Genomic DNA, 9,670 nt, shown 5'->3' with positions numbered 1-9,670 from the left:
AGTTCATCTTCTCTAAGTATTACCTTTAAAAAAGCATCCTGTTCTTATTTTATGGGTACAATAATTTCTCCTCTCTACCTGGAGAGACTAGTATCTTGTTTATGACATTTTCTTTCACTTCTTGTGTTGTATGCCATCAGCTTTTCATTTTTCCTGTTTTGGCCTCTACTTCCATATTAAAAGCCTTCCTCATGCCCAATGATCCTCCGCTATTTTTAAAAAATATATTTTATTGATTATTTATTTATTTATTTATTTATTTATTTACAGAGAGGAAGGGAGAGTAATAGAGGGTTAGAAACATCGATGAGAGAGAAACATCGATCAGCTGCCTCCTGCACACTCCCTACTGGGGATGTGCCAGCAACCAAGGTACATGCCCTTGAGCGAAATTGAACCCAGAACTCTTTAATCCACAGGCCGACGCTCTATCCACTGAGCCAGACCAGTAAGGGCTGTCCTTCACTATCTTTTTGTATTTTACAGCAAGGCACTGAAATGCTGACTGACAACTCTGTGTGCACTGGAAGGGCTTGTCAAGGGCTGTCTTCACTGCTGGACGATTAAGATGGAACTGGGCTCTTTCAATGGGGAATGTCTAACTGTCAGCCTCTGTGTTTTTGTTGTTTGTTTGTTTTTTATCTTGGGTTGGTAAATTTCTCTAGATTCTCCTATCTCTTCCTTAAGGATTATAGTCAAGGCTGCCACATTCTGGGAAGAAATGGGAGAAAGGCACTGAAGATTCTGCCCTCCAGACTGGAGATTTCCCACCAGTCCTAGTCTTCGTAATGACATACAACTCCTGCTCCAACTCTGATGTTCTCCCCAGAGAAAAATCTCCAGTCTTCTCTTGGAGTTGCTGACAGGAGTTCATTTAGAGGTTTAATTAATTTTTGCATCAGCCTTTCAAGAAATAGTCCTGCTTTCTGCCTCACTTGAACATATCCCTCTTCCTTTCAAGATAACGATTTCTCCAATTGCTAAACCCTTCTGGGGTTTTGTGAAATAATTTATTTACTTAATTTTCTCTTTTCCTTTGATTTATCATGTAGCTATCTACTTCTGTTAGTGGAGGGGAGAGGTCCTTGTCTCCCCTGAGAAAACCAGTGATTTTTATTTCTGAGGAATTAAAACCCTGACTTTCTGAAGTCCCATTTCCCTTTGGCCAGTCATAGAAGTGTAGGTGGGGCTTCAGCAGAGCTAAAATCAGAGCCAGTGTCCAAAGTTTCCTTTCCATGTTGGCAGAGTTTAGTTTAGCATCAGGGTAGGACAGTTTGTGTTCCCCGCTGCAGCCCATCAACCCATGTGGGTCCACAGGGCTACATAGTGAGGGAGGAAACATGGGCAAATGCAAAGAAACCAAGAACAAGCCAAAAACAACAAGGGAGAACTCCTTTGTTCAGGAGATTATGTATCCCCAAATTTTCATGTGCTTGCAGTGGCCATACCCATTCTGGCCAATGATCTTTGTTCCCAGGCATGACTGACAGACAAGTGCCTTCTCTATGTCACCCCGACTTTACTGAGCATGTGGCTGTTTTCCCTTTATTAGTTCCCTGGGGAGTGCAAAGTTGGTGAAACTGCCCAAATGATATGCTTATAATGTCTGTTTCACCCTTTGCTCCTTTCCTATCTATAATAATAAAAGGGTAATATGCTAATTAGACTGGACAGCCAAACAACTTTCGGGATGTCCTTCCTGCAGTGTGTGGGGCTGAGGCAGAGGCAATTAGGGGCAATCAGGCAGGCAGGCGAGTGGTTAGAGGTGATCAGGTAGGAGACAGGCTAACAGTTAGGAGCCAGTGGCCCTGGATTGCGAGAGGGATGCCCAAATGCCAGTTTAGGCCTGATCCAAGCGAGATCAGGCCGAAACTGGCAGTTGGACATTTTCCGAGGGGTCCCAGATTTTGAGAGGGTGCAGGCTGGGCTTAGGGACACCCCCCCCCCCACCATGCACAAATGTTGTGCACTGGGCCTCTAGTTATTAATAACTAGCTAAGTACAATGGTATCATTTCCAATTCTTAAACTGTTTAAATTGAAGTCACTGATCTTGAAGTGTTATAATTCTTTTCCTCTCTTTCCCAACCAAGTTTAAGGAAAAATTGATTCTATTACAATGGGGTATTTGTTTATGTTTCTCTTTCAAAGTAAATTCCAAGACTCTTCAAGGGAGCTTAGTATCTAGAAGGTATTGCCATAAATATTTATTTTGTTGATTACTAGAACTGTACCTGATATTTCTTCAGCATTTGTTATTGCAGCTGGAAGGTGAATACAAAAAAAAAAAAAAAAAAAAGTGAATTCATTGCAACTGAACTTTAATTTTAGTTCTGCATATCACAGCTGTCATGGCAAAAGAGTAAAGCTCTTGTTATAGTTTAATTTTTCTCCCTCCGTGCTCCACCCCCCATTAGATCCCACCACTTAGTTCTTTGACTCCTGATTTAATGTCCTAATTGCTTGTGTTTTCAGCTTCTGTTGTGTGAATGCCGCCACTTTTTTTTTAATTGGTAGTTTATAAATAATAAATAGCATAGCCCAAATAGCATATTGCTTATTCTCCTAAGAGATTTTATTTGTAAAACATTGCCTTTTTGTGTGAGACTAAATATTGTGTGTGTGTGTGTGTGTGTGTGTGTGTATGTGTGTGTGTTTAAAGGACAAGAAAAGTGTTTAAGATAAAGAGGATGCAAATGATCTTCCCTGGATCCTCCCTCTCCCCTTGACAGGGTCACATTCTAAGGGGAATGCTAGAAGTTAGAAGAAATAGTATCAGACAGGCACCTTCTTGACATTATCCCTCAGTTGGCCCTAGCTTTTCATAGTGAGGACCAAATGGATCTCCAGTTTCAGAACTCTGGAAAAACTGCTGCCTTGTGCATCCCACACCCCTGGGGCAATGGATTTCTCCCTGGAGTAGGGCCAGCATTACACCAGTGACTGTGCCTGATGGGAGTTTTCAGAGCTCAGTCACCCGGCCTTTTATCAGACTCCGAGTACTCAGCAGACAGGCAAGTTTCCTTGGTGCTCACTGGAAGTTTAGCCTTTAGGATATTCTTCCTGGTCTCACAGACTTTCTAGCTTCTTTGTTGACTTCTGTGATACTTGATTTTTTTTTTTTTTCTGGTCAGTTGACTCCCTGCCTCCCCTCCCACCCCAAATTCAATTTAAAGTTTCAGCCCTTTGTTATTCAGTTCTTAGGGCAACAGCTGTACAAACGAGGCTTTTCTTTGTTGCCAGTGGCTGAGCCTGGAAAAGAGGGGGAGAAGCTGTCAACTTCTTTATTAAGGCAGATCCTCCTTTATTTATTTTAGAGAACCTTGCCATGTCTCCTAATATTTGATTTTTTTTTTCTTTTAAAGTTCTCAGGGTATTGGATTCAGTGAGCTTTACAATTGTTTAATCCCACCATCTTTCTCCTAATTGCTTCTGTGGACGTAAGAAACATCCACACCTGTAGAGAATTTTTATGAGTTTGTTTGAGACAAACAGATGACAATTGCTTGGAAGCAAAATCTCAATGGATTGAGAAAATGCTCCAGAGAATGGCAGCTTTGCACCGTTTATACATTAGAATCAAAGGGGGAATATATAGGGGGTTACATGAAATCCATTGGTGATAGATTAGAGAGGTGGCAGAAAACAAAGAGGGGAAATCTCTGAAATTGGAATAAAATCAAAACAGATACACACACACTTCTTTTACATTGGTGGGTATAGGACAGTTAACAATCAACATTTACGGCACAGAGAGATGGGATTCAGGGAACAAGATAATGATGAGAGGCTTTGCTGTCTAATGCTCTTGTGGGAGATTGTGCCCTGAGGGGTCTGGAAATTTTGGATTGCTCTGACATTCCAAAGGCATCTTATTCCTGTTGCAGAAAGACAGTAGACAAGTTCAGTAAGGTCAAGACTGACCTTCATCAAGGAAGATGGACAAGGACATGACTCTGCCATGACTCGCTTTTAGTTAGGGTGTTTTAATTTCAGGCAATTCTACGTGGTTACTTTAGGTCTTGGTTTGTAAGACCCGACAAGCAGGCCTCACCTGAGCTTGTCAGTTTTAGTATTGTGAGAAGAAACAAGTTATCTTTTCAGTCAAAAAGCAGTTTAGACAGCCGCCATTTTTGGACTGCGTGACTTGGCAGCCACCATATTGGCCACATGGCTTGCAGCTCCCCTGGGGGCTGCCATGTTGAAATGGTAAAGGCCAACCTCTCCCTTTGAATTAGCCAGTTGAGAAAGACTGTGTGCCTGAGCTCCAATCAAGAGTGAGGGACAGGTCACATGAGTGAGAGATTATAAAGCTGAGCAGACCGCCTGATCAGTGTGCACCCTTCTACGTAGAAGTAAAGCTATTTGCCTTGCTGCCTGGCTCCCAAGTGTTTTATCTTCTACCAGGACCCCTGAACTTTGGGGCTCACCTTATTTCTTACAGTATGTGGCCCCTTTTTCATCCACACTTAAAAAACTCTGTTGTGAGTGATTGAGGAGCTAGGACTGAATGTAAACCTATAGCAAGCACCTCCACAGAATCACCCTTTTGTCTAGGCTGTCTGAGGCCTTTTTCTTTGTTATTCATAGGTTTATGAGACAAAGTTTTTCTCTTCAGACAAGGTGGAATGGGAGCCATACCTAACACAGCAAAACAGCAGCAACAAAAAATATTTCTTTTTCATAGTTTCCAGAAAAACAAAGTCATAGCTTCTGAAAGAATACTGGAATCTGTTTTTTAACATTTGTTGTGTTCAGAGCTGATAGCAACCAGTTTCTCTCCTTCGATCGAGTGTACAATATCTCTATTTAGGATCATCCCATGGAACAATGAAAAGCAGCCTGATGGCTTGGAGAATACTAATCAAAGGGAACTTGACATTTAGTATGTTTTTGATTAATTATTACTCTAAAATAAAAGATGCCTTAAAAATTTTGGTTCGCCCTAGCCAGTTTGGCTCAGAGCATTGGCATGGGAACAAAAGGGCCCATGCCCAGATTGCAGGCTTAATGACCCCCAGTAGGGGGTGTGGAGGAGGAAGCCAACCAATGATTCTCTCTCATCATTGATGTTTCTCTCTCTCTCTCTTCCTCTTTGAAATCAATATGTACAGCATATATATATATATATACTAGTAGCCCTGTGCACAAATCTGTGCACCAATAGCTCTCTGCAGGGCCTGGCTGCTCCATGCCCACTGCCCAGAGGCTCTGCTTGGTCCAGAGGCCCATTTGGGGCAATGATGCAAGAGTTCTTCCAGGTCTCTTATGCTGCCTGCTCTAAGCAGCTGACTCCCCCAGGACCGTGAAACTCCGGCAAGGCCGGGAGTACTGCACACCATCATCTTGTGGCTATGGGCACCACCATATTTTTGATGGAGTGTTTGTTAATTTGCATATTACCCTTTTATTAGATAGGATATATACTAGAAGCCCAGTGCATGAAAATTCATTCACTGAAAGGGGGGGGGGGGAGTCCCCTTCAGCCTGGCCTGCCCTTTCTCACAGTCTGGGAGCCCTCAGGGGCAGGAAGTGATTAGGGGAAGACAATGCCCCATCAAACCTATGCTGTTGCCACTGCTGGCAGAGCAAGCCTCAGCTGGCCCTGGTTACCTGAGTCTAGTGCCAGCCTTGTGTGGCTGGGCAGCTAACATCTGAGGCTTGCCTGAACCTCAGGCTGGCCCTGGGCAGCTAGGGGGCTGAGGGGACTGGGGGACTCTGGAGGCAGGCATGCTGAGGGTATTGGGCATCCCCATCTTGTGGCTATGGGTGCTGCTATCTTTGAGGGTGTGACAGTCAATTAGCATATTCTCTCCTTATTGGCTATGGGCACTGACATCTTTAAGGGTAGGGTAGTCAATTAGCATATTCCCTATTATTGGTTGTGGGCACTGCCATCTTTGCGATGATTTGAGGGTCAATTAGCATATTCCCTCTTTATTAGGTAGGATATATATATCCTACCTGTTTTGGTTCAATTTTGGTTCAAGTTTTGTTTGCTTCCCAACTTGCCCTTAATATCCCTGGTCAGGCTCTGTTCTGATCATTGCACCAGCTGCTTGGTATCAGTGACATTTAAATCGTTAAAAGCAATCAATTTAATGTAACACCCCTGTAAATGGTAATTTTATTTATAAGTGCAGTTGGTAAATAATTTCATGCATCTCTCTAGTGTTATGCACTCTAGATGCTGAGAAAAAAAAAGATTGTTTTGGTCAGAACTATGTAAATCTCATTTTTCTCTTGCTCAAAGAGGACTCAATAGTTAGAGAAACAAGCCCTGCAGATGGCCCCATGCAGAGGCCAAGCCAGATGGAGAGCAAGCTGCAGCAATAACACTGAGTGATGAAGGTGGCAGGGACCAGGGAGCGGGTATTCTGGAAGGTCAAGTATAAGGATGCAGCTGTTTTCTGGCCAGGTATCTGGCTACCCTTTCACCCATTCTTTTAAAAATAAGAGAGAGAAGGAAAAGTTTATATAGCAGATAAAAAGTTCGAGCATATAATAAAAATATGCTACTATGCCTCAGAATCAGACCTGTGTCACCAAGTAGAATAAACTTTTCCTTTCACTCAAGCAAAATGATTATTACCATCTAATGGGTATTTACTGCGTGCTGGGTACAATACTAGGCGCAATGTGTGAATGGTCTAATTTAATTTTTATCATTATATTAGTTGCATTTGATAAGGGAGAAAATGACCTCAGTGAGGTTAGAAAACTTGCCCAGTAGGAAAGCTGAGTGTTCACATCTCTTTGATGGAAACACCCCTTCAAAGGAACTCAACGACTTAGCAATAACTCTACATTCACTTCTTTTGAGAATCAATTGTGTAAGAGAGCAGGCATTTTAAAATAAGGGATACATGTAATCCTTGTTACAGGCAAACGATTCTTTCAGTTTAATCATTGTTGGTTGAATGTCTGTTACCCAATATTCTGTGAAAATAGGTGCTAGGAGCATAGTAAAAGGGAGCAGAATAGACCATCCCAAAATGTCCCATTTTGGCATATGGCTTATTTTGAACTGAAGACAATCAAGGTCCAAATGTCCAGAAAGAGCTTTTAACCTCCCTCTTAGCTGCCTGAAAGGGAGCCTGATCCAGGAGGAGAACTGTCACAAGGACATGGTGGGCTAGGGAAGCTCAGCTGAGCATGCTTACTCAAAGCCCTCTCCGTGTCTTACTGTCTTTACCAAATATTTGCTCTCCCCATATTTCTGTGAATTTTCTTCCTTTCCCTTGAACCCCCTAAACTTTCCCCTCTTCTCCGTAGCTGAGGATCATAAATAAGTCTCAAGTATCTGACTGTCTGAGAGCCTCTCATGTTAAGTAGAAAATGAAATTTTGTTTTCTCTTATTCATTTGTCTATGTCAATTTCATTATTACACCAGCCAAAAGAACCTAGAAGGGTAGAGGGGAAAATTTCTTCCCCTGTAATAGTGGTTAACAATAGCTGATTAATTCTACAGTTTTGTTTTATAAACCTACCAAATTATTGCACTATGCACACTCTACAGATATTTGACTTTGTAGACTTACTTTTACAGAGTCATATATACAAAGGATCTTCAAATACTCTCCTACCCAATTTCATTTCAGATTACATAACAATCCCAGGATGTATAAGAATCACAACATCTAAGGAAATATTGTATATTTCTAACTCAGATTATGTCCACATTTCCATAAGGTTTAGTATTGGATTATCAAAGTAAGAATATGGGAAATTGGTTTCTTTTAAAAATTAAAAGCATTTATGTTAATCACCTCGATGGGAACTGCTTTAATTAATCTTCTTTGTAAAGAATTTTCAAAAGCAGTTAGGTATTTGTTTATTAGCAAATTCAGTCTAATGACAGGTAAATTTTTGTTTTGTAATGATAAGATTTGAAGCTTAAATGGAGAGGGAAAAATTTTAATGAATTTCTTACAGCTTTGCTAGTGCCCTTTTCCTTCATTGCTACCACTCTACAAAAAAGATGACCTTTTCTAGTGATGTTTTGCATCAGCAAGGAACACCAAATCTTTGGGAAGTGAAATTATTTTTATTATGTAAGAGATTTTTGAATTACTGAAGAGTGCAAGGACTAGAGCAGAGAGAAGTTCTTAATTGTTAATGTTCCCAGTGGGGAACTTATCCATTTAAGTATAACATTTCAGAAGCCACAGGGGAGAGGGAGAGTTTGGAAGAAGAAAGAATGCTTTTGAAACTTTGAGTACTTATCAGGTGAAAAGTGATGCCATATATTTGGCTATATGTTTCATGTCTCTTCTTGGATCTGCTTTTATTTTATTTCATTTTTATTTTTTAAAATAAGTTATTATATTTTTTGATTCTGCTTTTAAAAATGGGAACAATGGCTTGGCCGGCATGGCTCAGTGGTTGATTATGTACCAGGGTTATGGCTCGATTCCCGGTCAAGCCACATGCCCAGTTTGTGGGTTCAATCCCCAGTAGGGGTCATGCAGGAGGCAGCCAACCAATGATTCTTTCTCATCATTGATGTTTCTAACTCTCTTCCTCTTTGAAATCAATAAAACATATTTTGTTTTTTTGTTGTTTGTTTTTTAGAAAAGTGAATAATCTATGTATATAAAGCCCTAATATGCAAATAGACCAAATGGTGGCACAACTGAACAACCGGTTGCTATGATGTGTGCTGACTGCCAGGGGGCACACATGGAATATGTGGGCATCGTGTGGAACATGGCAGCATCGGACCTGGTGGGATGGTTGAGCTGGTGAGCCAGGGCACCAGACCAAGTTGGGATGTCAGTCCCTGTCATCAGGGTGAGCCTCTGGTGGTTATTGAAAATTCTTTGCTCCTTGCACTGTGGCTACGCTGGGCATTCGCACCTGCTGCTGGTGCCTGGCACTGGCCCCTATCGCTCAGTGCTGTCAGTGGGTGCAAGTGGTGGCTGCTGGCCCCAATCGCCCCCAAGAGCTTCTCCACCTCCGCCTGCTTCTGAGGGGCAATCAGCCACTTGCATCTGCTGCTGCCTTTGGTCCCGATTGCTCTGTGCATTCAGTGGGTGTGAGCAGGGCTGGTGCCTTCAGCGTGTGGGAGTGGTCGCAGTGGGGAGGGGGCTGCTGGCAGATAGGGGACCAGGGGCCAAGTGGGGGTGTGGAGGATGGGCTGAAACTTGCCCTTGTGCCCACCACAGCCTTGTGGTTGATAGTTCCTTTCTTTTTTTAAAAAAAAAAAAAAAAAAAAAAAAAAAAATATATATATATATATATATATATATATATATATATATATATATATTATTGATTTCAGAGAGTAAGGGAGAGGGAGAGGGAGAGAGAGATAGAAATATCAATGATGAGAGAGAATTATTGACCAGCTGCTTCCTGCATGTCCCCACTGGGGATAGGGCCTGCAACCTGGGCATATGCTTTTGCACGGAATTGAACCCGGGATCCTTCAATCCTCAGGCTGAGGCTCTATCCACTGAGCCAAACTGGCTAAGGCCCAACAGTTCCTTTTAAGGTGCACAAATTTGAGCACTGGGCCCCTAGTATAAATTAAAGATTTGGAATAATTTCACAAAATACTAAAGTAATATATATATATATATATATATATATATATATATATATATATATATATATATATATATATATATACACACACACACACATCTCCACTAGAGGGACTATCCAG

This window comes from Pipistrellus kuhlii, unplaced genomic scaffold, assembly GCF_014108245.1.
Source record: "Pipistrellus kuhlii isolate mPipKuh1 unplaced genomic scaffold, mPipKuh1.p scaffold_m20_p_3, whole genome shotgun sequence".
Classification (NCBI taxonomy): Eukaryota; Metazoa; Chordata; class Mammalia; order Chiroptera; family Vespertilionidae; genus Pipistrellus; species Pipistrellus kuhlii.
This window is presented reverse-complemented; position numbering follows the sequence as displayed.